This window comes from Bombina bombina, chromosome 5 (genome assembly GCF_027579735.1).
Source record: "Bombina bombina isolate aBomBom1 chromosome 5, aBomBom1.pri, whole genome shotgun sequence".
Lineage (NCBI taxonomy): Eukaryota > Metazoa > Chordata > Amphibia > Anura > Bombinatoridae > Bombina > Bombina bombina.
In genome coordinates this window covers 34,434,925-34,450,785 of record NC_069503.1, presented here as the reverse complement: position 1 = coordinate 34,450,785, position 15,861 = coordinate 34,434,925, and the positions used below count along the sequence as shown (strand labels likewise).

Genomic DNA, 15,861 nt, shown 5'->3' with positions numbered 1-15,861 from the left:
ATCGGATGAAGACTTCGGCCCGGCTGGGTGAACATGACTCAAGGTAGGGAGATCTTCAGGGGGGTAGTGTTAGGTTTATTTAAGGGGGGTTTGGGTTAGAGTAGGGGTATGTGGGTGGTGGGTTGTAATGTGGGGGGGGTTGTGTTTTTTTTTTACAGGCAAAAGAGCTGTTTCTTTGGGGCATGCCCCGCAAAAGGCCCTGTTCAGGGCTGGTAAGGTAATAGAGCTGTTAACTTTTGTAATTTAGTATAGGGTAGGGCATTTTTTTTATTTTGGGGGGCTTTGTTATTTTATTAGGGGGCTTAGATTAGGTGTAATTAGTTTAAATTCTTGTAATATTTTTTTATTTTTTGTAATTTAGTGGGGGGGGGGGTTGTACTTTAGTTTAGTTTTTTAATTGTATTTAATTGTAGGTACTTGTAGTTAATTTATTTATTGATAGTGTAGTGTTAGGTTTAATTGTAACTTAGGTTAGGATTTATTTTACAGGTAATTTTGTAATTATTTTAACTAGGTAGCTATTAAATAGTCAATATCTATTTAATAGCTATTGTACCTAGTTAAAATAAATACAAAGTTGCCTGTACAATAAATATAAATGCTAAAATAGCTACAATGTAACTATTAGTTATATTGCAGCTATATTAGGGTTTATTTTACAGGTAAGTCTTTAGTTTTATATAGGATTCATTTATTTAGTTAATTTAATGATAGTGTAGTGTTAGGTGTAATTGTAACTTAGGTTATGATTTATTTTACAGGTAAATTTGTATTTATTTTAGCTAGGTAGTTATTAAATAGTTATTAACTATTTAATAGCTATTGTACCTAGTTAAAATAAATACAAAGTTGCCTGTAAAATAAATATAAATCCTAAAATAGCTACAATGTAACTATTAGTTATATTGTAGCTATATTAATAGCTAGTAGGGGGCTTAGATTAGGTGTAATTAGTTTAAAATTATTGTAATATTTTATTATTTTTTGTAATTTAGTGTTTGTTTGTATTTTGGTACTTGTATGATGGATGGAAGACCTCTTCTTGCCCCGCTTGGATGAAGACTTCTGCCGGTCTGGATGTCCTCTTCTGCCCCATCGGATGAAGACTTCGGCCCGGCTGGGTGAACACGACTCAAGGTAGGGAGATCTTCAGGGGGGTAGTGTTAGGTTTATTTAAGGGGGGTTTGGGTTTGAGTAGGGGTATGTGGGTGGTGGGTTGTAATGTGGGGGGGGGATTGTGTTTTTTTTTTTACAGGCAAAAGAGCTGTTTTCTTTGGGGCATGCCCCGCAAAGGGCCCTGTTCAGGGCTGGTAAGGTAATAGAGCTGTTAACTTTTGTAATTTAGTATAGGGTAGGGCATTTTTTTTATTTTGGGGGGCTTTGTTATTTTATTAGGGGGCTTAGATTAGGTGTAATAGTTTAAAATTCTTGTAATATTTTTTTATTTTTTGTAATTTAGTGTTTGTTTTTTTTTGTAATTTAGTGGGGGGGTTTTGTACTTTAGTTTATTTAATTGTAGATAATTGTAGGTACTTGTAGTTAATTTATTTAATGATAGTGTAGTGTTAGGTTTAATAGTAACTTAGGTTAGGATTTATTTTACAGGTAATTTTGTAATTATTTTAACTAGGTAGCTATTAATTAGTCAATAAATATTTAATAGCTTTTGTACCTAGTTAAAATAAATACAAAGTTGCCTGTAAAATAAATATAAATGCCTAAAATAGCTACAATGTAACTATTAGTTATATTGCAGCTAATATTAGAGTTTATTTTACAGGTAAGTATTTTTGTTTTAAATATGATTCATTTATTTAGTTAATTTAATGACAGTGTAGTGTTAGGTGTTAGTGTAACTTAGGTTAGGATTTATTTTACAGGTAAATTTGTATTTATTTTAGCTAGGTAGTTATTAAATAGTTATTAACTATTTAATAACTATTGTACCTAGTTAAAATAAATACAAAGTTGCCTGTAAAATAAATATAAATCCTAAAATAGCTACAAAGTAACTATTAGTTATATTGCAGCTATCTTAGGGTTTATTTTACAGGTAAGTCTTTAGTTTTAAATAGGATTCATTTATTTAACTATAGTAAATTTATTTCGTTTTATTTAAATTATATTTGTTAGGGGGTGTTAGGGTTAGGGTTAGATTTAGGTTTAGGGGTTAATAACCTTATTATAGTAGCGGCGACGATGGGGGCGGGAGATTAGGGGTTAATAATTGTAGGTAGGTGGCGGCGATGTTAGGGAGGGCAGATTAGGGGTTAATAAAATGTAATATAGTGTTTGCGAGGCGGGGAGTGCGGCGGTTTAGGGTTAATACATTTATTATAGTGGCGGCGATTTGCGGTCGGCAGATTAGGGGTTAATACTTGTAGTTAGATTGCGGCGACGTTGGGGGAGGCAGATTAGGGGTTAATAACTATAATGTAGGGGTCGGCGGTGTTAGGGACAGCAGATTAGGGGTTAATAGCTATAATGTAGGCGGCGGCGATATCGGGTCGGCAGATTAGGGGTTAATACTTGTAGTTAGATTGCGGCGACGTTGGGGGAGGCAGATTAGGGGTTAATAACTATAATGTAGGGGTCGGCGGTGTTAGGGACAGCAGATTAGGGGTTAATAGCTATAATGTAGGCGCGGCGATATCGGGTCGGCAGATTAGGGGTTAATACTTATAGTTAGATTGCGGCGACGTTGGGGGAGGCAGATTAGGGGTTAATAACTATAATGTAGGGGTCGGCGGTGTTAGGGACAGCAGATTAGGGGTTAATAGCTATAATGTAGGGCGGCGGCGATATGGGTCGGCAGATTAGGGGTTAATACTTGTAGTTAGATTGCGGCGACGTTGGGGGAGGCAGATTAGGGGTTAATAACTATAATGTAGGGGTCGGCGGTGTTAGGGACAGCAGATTAGGGGTTAATAGCTGTAATGTAGGTGGCGGCGATATCGGGTCGGCAGATTAGGGGTTAATACTTGTAGTTAGATTGCGGCGACGTTGGGGGAGGCAGATTAGGGGGTAATAACTATAAATGTAGGGGTCGGCGGGGTGTTAGGGACCGCAGATTAGGGGTAATAGCTATAATGTAGGCGGCGCGATATCGGGTCGGCAGATTAGGGGTTAATACTTGTAGTTAGATTGCGGCGACGTTGGGGGAGGCAGATTAGGGGTTAATAACTATAATGTAGGGGTCGGCGGTGTTAGGGACAGCAGATTAGGGGTTAATAGCTATAATGTAGGCGGCGGCGATATCGGGTCGGCAGATTAGGGGTTAAATAATGTTATTATAGGGTTTGCGATGTGGGGGGGGCCTCGGTTTAGTGGTTCATAGGTAGTTTATGGGTGTTAGTGACTTAGTGTACTAAATGGGTGTTAGTGTAGTAAAAACATACCGAATTTCGGAACGGAATAGAACCGAATTCAGCCGAATCCGAATAAATCCGAAACGAATTTATTCGGATCCGAATAAATCCGAAACGAATTTATTCAAATTTTGCCGAATCAGATTCGATCCGAAACGAAATTCTAAAAGTCCGAATCGATCCGAACCGAAAACGAACCGAATTTTTTAGCGGTGCACATGTCTAGATAATAGAAGTAAATTAGAAAGTTGGGTAAAATTGCTGCTCTATCTGAATTATCAGCATTTAACTTTCACTGTCAGATTTGGCTTCTATCTTTGATGATGATGTTTTCCTAATTATTCTGTGATATTGTGTTTTTAATTAGACAAAAACACAAAATACTGGTCTGGATTGCAATCACTTTTTATTTGCATGAAAAAACATTGTATATCATTATATAGTAAACAGCAGCATTACATGATATATGCACACAATGGTATAAATATACCTAACACTTGTGCTCTTGATACAAAGGGATTTATCAGACATATAATGTTCCCTTTATATATACAGTATGTGCTATTATCAGTTCTTGTGGCTTCTAACTAACATGAAAACATCTAACAGACATAATATCAAGTTACAGAACATGACACACATATTACATACCCAGTATACATGTGGTTATAGTAGCCATTTAAATTAAACTGATTATGATCACATGACACACATATTACATACCCAGTATACATGTAGGTTATAGTAGCCATTTACATTAAACTGATTATGATCACATGACACACATATTACATACCCAGTATACATGTACGTTATAGTAGACATTTAAATTAAACTGATTATGATCACGTATGTACCGGTTACTGATATTGTGTCTCATAAATAAATCAAAAATTCTTCAAATGGAGGAGGCACTGTGGGTGGCTGAGGGTTACAGTCTGGAGGACTGTTAAAGCCTGTGCGTGGCACAGCACCGTACATCAATAATGACGTCACTAAATCTTGAGGCTTAGTTAGGGAAGCCCAGGCCCCTGCTGACACTGCCTCTGTGCTGAACACCCCCTGCATCTGCCTTAGCATGGTGGACCCCTTGGCCCTTCTTTCTAACAAGGCACCGCCACCAGCACATCATTAGGAAAAAAAAACCTGTCATGTTAATGAATGTTAAATTGATGTGGTAATGTCACCCCTTGGAGGGTGTCACCCGGGTGTAGTCTGCACCCACCGCACCCCCTAGTGATGCTCAATCAGTTTATATGTAAGTAACTATCTACTAGTCTGTATCTATTTACATATCTGTCTATCTTTTTATGCCTATCTATTTTCTATCCATCTGTTTATGTCTGTATCTACTAATGTTTTTCTTATATCTATATATATATATATATATATATTTACACACACACACACATACATATATATATATATATATATATATATATATATATATATATATATGTCTCTGTTTCTCTGTTTATGTATATACCTTTCTTTCAGTCTGTCTACCAAACTGAATATATCTGACTATATCTAGCTATCGTTGTTGTGTGTGTATTAAATTAAACATTCTAACACTCAATCCTTTAATGGCATACCAAAAAATGGTAAAATATATTTGCAAAGTGCCAGGGAATCGGCTGGGCAAAAGGTGGCATCCCTACTTTCTAAACATGTGAAAGGATTCACAATGGAACAAACCTTTCACAAGTTTTCAGATCACTCATTTGTGTAAAACTTTTTCCATGCTCTGTACATGTGAAAGGCTTTTCTCCTGTGTGAATCCTTTCATGAGTTTTCAGATTACTCATTTGTATAAAACTTTTTCCACACTCTGTACATGTGAAAGGCTTTTCTCCAGTGTGAATCCTTTCATGAGTTTTCAGATAACTCTTTATTGTAAATCTTTTTCCACACTCTGTACATGTGAAAGGCTTTTCTCCTGTGTGAATCCTTTCATGACTTTTCAGATTACTCTTTTGTGTAAAACTTTTTCCACACTCTGTACACATGAAAGGCTTTTCTCCTGTGTGACTAACTTCATGATATTTCAGACTATTTATTTGTGTAAAACTTTTTCCACACTCTGTACATGTGAAAGGCTTTTCTCCTGTGTGACTCCTTTCATGAGTTTTCAGATCTCTCTTTTGTGTAAAACTTTTTCCACACTCTGTACACGTGAAAGGCTTTTCTCCTGTGTGACTAACTTCATGATATTTCAGACTATTTATTTGTGTAAAACTTTTTCCACACTCTGTACATGTGAAAGGATTTTCTCCTGTGTGACTTCTTTCATGACTTTTCAGACTACTCTTTCGTGTAAAACGTTTTCCACACTCTGTACATGTGAATGGATTTTCCCCTGTGTGAATCCTTTCATGAGTTTTCAGATTACTTTTTACTGTAAAACATTTTCCACACTCTGTACATGTGAAAGTTTTTTCTCCTCGGTGAATCCTTTCATGAGTTTTCAGATGATCCATTTGTGTAAAACATTTTCCACACTCTGTACACGTGAAAAGTTTTTCTCCTGTGTGAATCCTTTCATGAGTTTTCAGATAACTCTTTCGTGTAAATCTTTTTCCACACTCTGTACATGTGAAAAGGTTTTCTCCTGTGTGAATCCTTTCATGAGTTTTCAGATAACTCTTTTGTGTAAAACTTTTTCCACACTCTGTACATGTGAAAGGCTTTTCTCCTGTGTGAATCCTTTCATGAGTTTTCAGATAACTCTTTTGTGTAAAACTTTTTCCACACTCTGTACATGTGAAAGGCTTTTCTCCTGTGTGAATCTTTTCATGAGTTTTCAGATAAATCTTAATTGTAAATCCTTTTCCACACTCTGTACATGTGAAAGGCTTTTCTCCTGTGTGACTCCTTTCATGAGTTTTCAGACTACTCTTTCGTGTAAAACTTTTTCCACACACTGTACATGTGAAATGCTTTTTTCCTGTGTGGCTCCTTTCATGAATTTTCAGACTACTCTTTCGTGTAAAACTTTTTCCACACTCTGTACATGTGAATGGATTTCCCCCTGTGTGAATCCTTTCATGAGTTTCAGATTACTCATCTGTATAAAACTTTTTCCACACTCTGTACATGTGAAAGCCTTTTCTCCGGTGTGAATCGTTTCATGCTTTTTTAGATCATTCTTTTGTGTAAAACTTTTTCCACACTCTGTACATGTGAAAGGCTTTTCTCCGGTGTGAATCCTTTCATGCCTTTTCATTCTGATGCTTCCTGTAGTGAAGGATGGATATGAACTATTCATGTGTTCATCTACATAAAAAATGGAAGGACAAATAAGAATGTTTATTCTTTATAATACTGTATAATCAATCTCAATAAAAAAAATGTCTTTCGTTTTGTATTTTTAAATTTATTTAGCCGTAAATCACAAATTAAAAAGGTTGACATAGAATGTAAACATTACTACATCATAGTAACCTAAATGACTGATTACTGATAAAAACAAGTTATAGGGCCGCATTAAACAAGGTGCGTGTGGATAATGTTCTCAGCCAGGGAACAAGTACATCTGTATTCTGGGCAGGAGAGGTAGCATCAGCCATCCTCATTTAACATTGCACAAGCAACTGCACATACAGTCCTCCTGGCTCATGCACAACCAGTTGGGTGAGAACATGAGGTCTTAATTATCACAAACTAGTCATCAGTGTGAGATGTTTTGAGAGGGTGTGGTTGTTTGATTTATATAAACAGACAAAAACTGTATTAGTTTAATAATACTCACTGTAAAATTAAACACAAAAATCAATGGTGGTTCTGTTGTGGGGAACACTAGGGGAGTTCTGCGCTTTACACACATGGGAAAAAGGTAGGCATAAGTGCAGTTATGGGTGTTCCATGAGTGAGGTCAGGGCAGGGGAAGGAGGAGTTGCAGGTGTTCTGAGTACTGAACAGGTCAGGGGGTGAGGTTAGGCAGTTGTTGGACATGATCTCTCTAAAAGGACAGAGGAGGGAGTAGTATTTTTTACCCTTCTCCTCAGCCCAATGGGGGTTGCTCCTTCTTTATAACATCACTGACACAAATGTTATTAAAAGATGCAGATATAAATATAATAGTTTATATTTGTTTAATGAGTGATCTATTCTATTTTCCCAGTAATTAAAGTCAGCATAATATCTATTTTACTCACCTAACACATATGAGTTCATGCTGATAACAGGCACCAATGTCTGTGCTCAGGAAGAGAGTTCCCTTATTCACTCCAGTTACATCAATACCTGATATCTCTCAGGGCTCTGGCCGTGTCTGTAAAAAGTATAGTAAATGGTTTAGACAGATAATAATAAAACATAATTTATGTAAGAACTTACCTGATAAATTAATTTCTTTCATATTGTCAAGAGTCCATGAGCTAGTGACGTATGGGATATACATTCCTACCAGGAGGGGCAAAGTTTCCCAAACCTCAAAATGCCTATAAATACACCCCTCACCACACCCACAATTCAGTTTAATGAATAGCCAAGAAGTGGGGTGATAAGAAAGGAGCGGAAGCATCAAATAAGGAATTGGAATAATTGTGCTTTATACAAAAAAATCATAACCACCACAAAAAAGGGGTGGGCCTCATGGACTCTTGCTAATATGAAAGAAATTAATTTATAAGGTAAGTTCTTACATAAATTATGTTTTCTTTCATGTAATTGGCAAGAGTCCATGAGCTAGTGACGTATGGGATAGCAGATACCCAAGATGTGGAACTTCCACGCAAGAGTCACTAGAGAGGGAGGCATAAAATAAAGACAGCCAATTCCGCTGAAAAAATAATCCACAACCCAAATCAAAAAGTTTTAATCTTAAAATGAAAAAAACTGAAATTATAAGCAGAAGAATCAAACTGAAACATCTGCCTGAAGTACTTTTCTACCAAAAACTGCTTCAGAAGAAGAAAAAACATAAAAATTGTAGAATTTAGTAAAAGTATGCAAAGAAGACCAAGTTGCTGCTTTGCAAATCTGATCAACAGGAAGCTTATTCCTAAAAGCCCAGGAAGTAGAAACTGACCTAGTAGAATGAGCCGTAATCCTTTGAGGTGAGGATTTACCCGACTCCACATAAGCATGATGAATCAAAGACTTTAACCAAGACGCCAAAGAAATGGCAGAAGCCTTCTGACCTTTTCTAGAACCAGAAAAGATAACAAATAGACTAGAAGTCTTACTGAAATCTTTAGTAGCTTCAACATAATATTTCAAAGCTCTTACTACATCCAAAGAATGTAAAGATCTCTCCAGAGAATTCTTAGGATTAGGACACAATGAAGGGACAACAATTTCTCTACTAATGTTGTTAGAATTCACAACTTTAGGTAAAAAATTAAATGAAGTCCGCAACACCGCCTTATCCTGATGAAAAATCAGAAAAGGAGATTCACAAGAAAGAGCAGATAACTCAGAAACTCTTCTAGCAGAAGAGATGGCCAAAAGGAACAAAACTTTCCAGGAAAGTAATTTAATATCCAGAGAATGCATAGGTTCAAACGGAGGGGCCTGTAAAGCCCTCAGAACCAAATTAAGACTCCAAGGAGGAGAGATTGACTTAATGACAGGCTTGATACGAACCAAAGCCTGTACAAAACAATGAATATCAGGATGATTAGCAATCTTTCTGTGAAAAAGAACAGAAAGAGCAGAGATTTGTCCTTTCAAGGAACTTGCAGACAAACCCTTATCCAAACCATCCTGAAGAAACTGTAAAATTCTAGGAATTCTTAAAGAATGCCAAGAGAATTTATGTGATGAACACCAAGAAATGTAAGCCTTCCAGACTTGGTAATAGATCTTTCTAGACACAGATTTACGAGCCTGTAACATAGTATTAATCACTGAGTCAGAGAAACCTCTATGACTAAGTATTAAGCGTTCAATCTCCCATACCTTCAAATTTAATGATTTGAGATCCTGATGGAAAAATGGGCCTTGAGATAGAAGGTCTGGCCTTAACGGAAGTGTCCAAGGTTGGCAACTGGCCATCCGAAGGAGATCCGCATACCAAAACCTGTGTGGCCATGCTGGAGCCACCAGCAGTACAAACGAACGCTCCATTAGGATTTTGGAAATCACTTTTGGAAGAAGAACTAGAGGCGGAAAGATATAAGCAGGTTGATAATTCCAAGGAAGTGACAACGCGTCCACCGCTTCCGCCTGAGGATCCCTGGATCTGGACAGATACCTGGGAAGGTTCTTGTTTAGATGAGAGGCCATCAGATCTATTTCTGGAAGTCCCCAGATTTGAACAATCTGAAGAAATACCTCTGGGTGAAGAGACCATTCGCCCGGATAATCCGCTTCCCAATTGTCTATACCTGGGATGTGAACCACAGAAATTAGACAGGAGCTGGATTCCGCCCATACAAGTATCCGAGATACTTCTTTCATAGCCTGAAGACTGTGAGTCCCCCCTTGATGATTGACATATGCCACGGTTGTGACATTGTCTGTCTGAAAACAAATAAACGATTCTCTCTTCAGAAGAAGCCAGAACTGAAGAGCTCTGAAAATCACACGGAGTTCCAAAATGTTGATTGGTAATCTCGCCTCCTGAGATTCCCAAACCCCCTGCGCTGTCAGAGATCCCCATACAGCTTCCCAACCTGAAAGACTTGCATCTGTTGAGATCACAGTCCAGGTTGGAAGAACAAAAGAGGCCCCTTAAACTAAACGATGATGATCCAACCACCAAGTCAGAGAAGATCGAACATTGGGATTTAAGGATATTAATTGTGATATCTTTGTATAATCCCTGCAGCATTGGTTCAGCATACAAAGCTGGAGAGGTCTCATGTGAAAACAAGCAAACGGGATCACGTCCGATGCAGCAGTCATGAGACCTAGAATTTCCATGCACAAAGCTACCGAAGGGAATGATTGAGACTGAAGGTTTCGACAAGCTGAAACCAATTTCAGACGTCTCTTTTCTGTTAGAGACAAAGTCATGGACACTGAATCTATTTGGAAAACCCAAAAAGGTTACCCTTGTCTGAGGAATCAAGGGAACTCTTTGGTAAATTGATCCTCCAACCATGTCTTTGAAGAAACAACACAAGTTGATTCGTGTGAGATTCTGCAGAATGTAAAGACTGAGCAAGTACCAAAATATCGTCCAAATAAGGAAATACCACAATACCCTGCTCCCTGATTACAGAGAGAAGGGCACCAAGAACCTTTGAAAAGATCCTTGGAGCTGTTGCTAGGCCAAAAGGAAGAGCAACAAACTGGTAATGCTTGTCTAGAAAAGAGAATCTTAGGAACTGATAGTGGTCCGGATGAATTGGAATATGAAGATATGCATCCTTTAAGTCTATTGTGGACATATAATGCCCTTGCTGAACAAAAGGCAGAATAGTCCTTATAGTCACCATTTGAATGTTGGTATCCTTACATAACGATTCAATATTTTTAGATCCAGAAACTGGTCTGAAAGAATTCTCTTTCTTTGGTACAATGAAACAGATTTTAATAAAACCCCCAGGCCCCGTTCCAGACCTGGAACTGGCACCAATTACCCCAGCTGACTCCAGGTCTGAAACACATTTCAGAAATGCTTATGCCTTTACTAGGTTTACTGGAATGCGTGAGAGAAAAAATCTTCTCACAGGCGGTCTTACCTTGAAACCTGTTCTGTACCCTTGTGAAACAATATTCTGAATCCAAAGACTTTGAATCGAATTGATCCAAACATCTTTGAAAAAACGTAACCTGCCCCCTACCAGCTGTGCTGGAATGAGGGCCGCACCTTCATGCGGATTTGGGGGCTGGTTTTGACATTCTAAAAGGCTTGGATTTATTCCAGACTGGAGAAGTTTTCCTAACGGAAACTGTTCCTTTAGGGGAAGGGTCAGGCTTTTGTTCCTTATTCTGACGAAAGGAACAAAAATGATTAGCAGCCCTATATTTACCTTTAGATTTTTTGTCCTGAAGCAAAAAGGCTCCCTTCCCCCCAGTAACAGTTGAAATTATTGAATCTAACTGAGAACCAAATAATTTATTACCTTGGAAAGAAAGAGAAAGCAACATTGACTAAGAAATCATATCTGCATTCCAAGACTTAAGCCATAAAATAGCTAAAGACATATACCTGACATCAATTCTAATGATATCGAAAATGGCATCACAAACAAAATTATTAGCATGTTGAAGAAGTTTAACAATGCTATAAGCATTATGGTCTGATCTTTAAACGAAGTACTATCTGTCGTAGGAATAGTAGTACGTTTAGCAAGAGTAGAGATAGCCCCATCAACTTTGGGAAATTTCTCCCAAAACTCTAATCTATCAGATGGCAAAGGGTACAATTTCTTAAACCTTGGAGAAGGAGTAAATGAAGTACCCAGACTATTCCATTCCCTAGAAATTACTTCTGAAAAAGCATCGGGAACTGGAAAAACTTCTGGAATAACTACATGAGGTTTAAAAACTGAATTTAACGCCTTATTAGTTTTAATATTAAGAGGACTAGAGTCCTCCATATCTAATGCAATCAACACTTCTTTAAGTAAAGAACGAATAAACTCATCTTAACACAAATATGAAGATTTATCAGTGTCAATATCTGAGGCAGAATCTTCTTGAACCAGATAGATCCCTCATCAGAAATAGATAAGTCAGAATAATGGCGGTCATTTAAAAATTCATCTGAAATATGATAAGTTTTAAAAGAACCCTCTTACGTTTACTAGAAGGAGGAATAACAGACAGAGCCTTGCCGAATAGAATTAGAAACAATTTTTTTTTACATTAACAGGAATATCCTGAACATTAGATGTTGAAGGAACAACAACAGGTAATGGATTATTACTAATGGAAATATATCTGCGTTTGACTAGTTTTATCACGACAACTAACACAAAACTACAGCCGAGGAACAGTTACCAAAAGTTTACAACAAATGCACTTAGCTTTGGTAGAACCGACATCAGGCAGCGTCTTTCCAGAAGTAGATTCTGAATCCAGGGTCAGGTAGTGACATCTTGCAATATGTAATAGAAAAAGCAACATATAAAGCAAAATTATCAAATTCCTTAAATGGCAGTTTCAGGAATGGGAAAAAATGCAAAACAAAAACAAGCCTCTAGAAACCAGAAGCAACTAAATAGTGAGACTGAAATAATGTGAAAAAACTATGGCGCAAGAATGACGCCCACATTATTTTTGCGCCAAAAATGACGCTCATATTTTTTGGCGCCAAGAAAACGTCCGCAAACACACATACATAAAAAATGACGCAATCACGTGAAAAACTTCTTGGCGCCAACTATGACGCCGGAAATGACGAATTTTTTGCGCCAAAAAAATCTTGCGCCAAAAAAGGCGCAATAAATAGAAGCATTTTCTGCACCCGCGAGCCTAACAGCCCGCAATTTAGAAAAAAGTGAATTTTTTAAGGTAAGAAAAAATAAAATTCATATGCATTTTCCCATAAAAATGAAACTGACAGTCTGAAAGAAGGAATACTGATTATCCTGAATCATGGCAAATTATAAGTTTAAACACATATATTAAGAACTTTACATATAAAGTGCCAAACCATAGCTTTGAGTTCCATGAATAGAAATAAGACTTACTTAACCCTAAGACACTCATCTACATATAGCAGATAGCCAAACCCAGTACTGAAATGAGAATCAGTAGAGGTAATGGTATATAAGAGTATATCGTTGATCTGAAAAGGGAGGTAGGAGAAGAAATCTCTACGACCGATAACAGAGAACCTATGAAATAGATCCCCTAGAGGAAGACCATGGATTCAAATAGGCAATACTCTCTTCACATCCCTCTGACATTCACTGCACTCTGAGAGGAAAACCGGGCTTCAGCCTGCTGCGAAGCGCATATCAACATAGAAATCTAGCACAAACTTACTCTCACCACCTCCATGGGAGGCAAAGTATTTGTAAAACTGAATTGTGGGTGTGGTGAGGGTGGTATTTATACGGCATTTTGAGGTTTGGGAAACTTTGCCCCTCCTGGTAGGAATGTATATCCCATACGTCACTAGCTCATGGACTCTTGCCAATTACATGAAAGAAATAATGGTTCTGATTAGCCTGTACGTATGGTATCAATTAAAGGCCACACATAACAATTCATGTGATACAGATCAGCTGATTAGGTTATTACATATGTGCTATTGATTCAGCCCAAGCATTTAGTACAGTTAGCTCTGTGAGTGTTATAATTACCCTTAAACATGAATCTTCCCAGATCTATACAACATTATGATAGAAAATCTATTTAGTGGGGCCATATCATAACTTTACAATATATTATAATCTTTGTTTTCTGTCATTTATATGAAACAATATTTTCTCCTGAAAGAAATGTTAAATATAATTTGCCTTTAAATATAAGTTAAATTGGATACTGCAGTATTGGTATTGTACTTCCCTACTAATTCTCACTGTCAGACATGTTATGTGCTCCACCCCCAGTCCTTTAACTTCTCTTGGTCAATACTGAGTTGACCAATAATCACACTGCAAGGGGGGGTGAGAGATAGGCACCTAACATGTTCATATCAATTGTTATATTGGATAAAGTTAAGAAATATAAGAATTTGTGTTTACATAGAGTGATAATATAATGAGATAACAGCAAACAGTTATTTTACATAAAATAAAGCTAAAGGTGACATTTCCCATACACTTTATACTATTTTATACACCGGTAAAACAAGTCTTTAGAAACACATTAAAGGGACAGCAAAGTCACAATTACACTTTTATGATTCAAATTTAAACAACTTTCCAATTTCCATCTATTATCAAATCTGCTTTATTCCCTTGGGGACCTTGTGACAAAGCAAAATAATGCACTATGGGTGCGCTAGCTGCTGATTAGTGGCACATACAAGCCTCTTGTCATTGGCTCACCTGTATGTGCTCAGCTAGCTCCCAGTAACGTATTGCTGCTGCTTCAATAAAGGATGCCTAGAGAATGAAGCAAATATAATAGGAGTCAATTGGGAAAGTTAGGTGAAATGATATGTTCTATTTAAATAATGAAAAACATTTTGGGTTTCTTTTTATTTTAAGGGAAAAACAAAATTTACAGGACACTGTCCCTTTAAGCCTGTGATCATGTGACATAAACAGCAGCAGCTGAAGGTGCAGATACAGTTACTAAGGTCCTTTACTAACAACAAGAATCAGTCACAGATCAGTGGGATATAACGTTCTGATGATAAACAGGTGCAGCCTAATAGAAATAAGAAATGTATTATAAAATAACCTCATTAGAAATAAAATAATATGCAGATCACAAGATATTTATCATTAGATCAGTGATGAGACTGATACAAACAGGGCCATAAGCTGAGTGATATTTATTACTGGTAGCAAATAGCAGCTTCACACTAATATTAAATGAAAATGGTTTATCTGGGCTCTACAGTTAATCTAAAACCTATAGGGAAATACAGGATTCTAATTGGCTGATACTTAAAGGGACACTGAACCCAATTTTTTTTCTTGCATGATTCAGATAGAGCATGCAATTTTAAGCAACTATCTAATTTACCTCCTATAATCAATTTGTCTTCATTCTCTTGTTATCTTTATTTGAATAGCAAGAATGTAAGTTTAGAAGCCGGACCATTTTTTGGTTCACAACCTGGGTTGTCCTTGCTGATTGGACAGCACCAATAAACAAGTGCTGTCCAGTGGCCTGGACCACAAAATTGCTGGCTCCTTAGCTTAGATTGCCTTCTTTTCAAATAAAGATAGCAAAAGAACGAAGAAAAATTGATAATAGGAGTAAAATAGAAAGTTGCTTAGAACTGCATTCCTCTATCTGAATCATGAAAGAAAAAAATTGGGTTTAGTGTCCCTTTAAAGAATCTGATGCTCATTGGATAACAGGAACCAACCCCCACAAATGTATTATCGGACAGACCTCCTCAAGCTTAAAAATATTGTCCTGGTTCTTGCTAAAAAACATTAATTTTACCAAAAACTATAAATCATTATCTATTAAATTAGCCTTTTAAATGAAATAACTAAACATTAAATTCATTAACACAGCATGAAAAATATAGAAAACAATATTAAATAAGTACAGTTGAGTTTTTTTATTTAAACTCAGTTTCTTATATGAAGTGAAATATTTTATCTTTTATCATAACAAAACACAGAACATATTTTCTCATCATTATATAAAACACAACAGTGTGAGCGCTGTTAATAAAGATTACCTGTCAGGGTTTGCACATTACGTTAGCAGAAGCTCTGTAAGTATGAAGTCTCTCTGGTTCCTCCTGTGATATTCACTGAATGTTACACAGATATTTATACTAATGTGGGAAGTGTCACCTTTCTCTGTGTGACTCACATGAGAACAACTTGTCAGTTGGGAGACAATGAGAGGGGTCACACCGGACTTTTGTTCTCATATAGATGTCTTTGTCCCCTCTGGTGTCACATGAATACAGAGTTCCTGCCTCCCCCTCAGGTGTGATTATCATATGGAT

The 15,861-nt window shown here is 36.9% G+C and overlaps 1 pseudogene; it reads right to left on the bottom strand.

Annotated features, from left to right (window-relative positions):
- Window positions 1-15,861, bottom strand: part of LOC128661261 (zinc finger protein 208-like) — a 1,066,060-nt pseudogene that overhangs the window by 1,012,573 nt on the left and 37,626 nt on the right.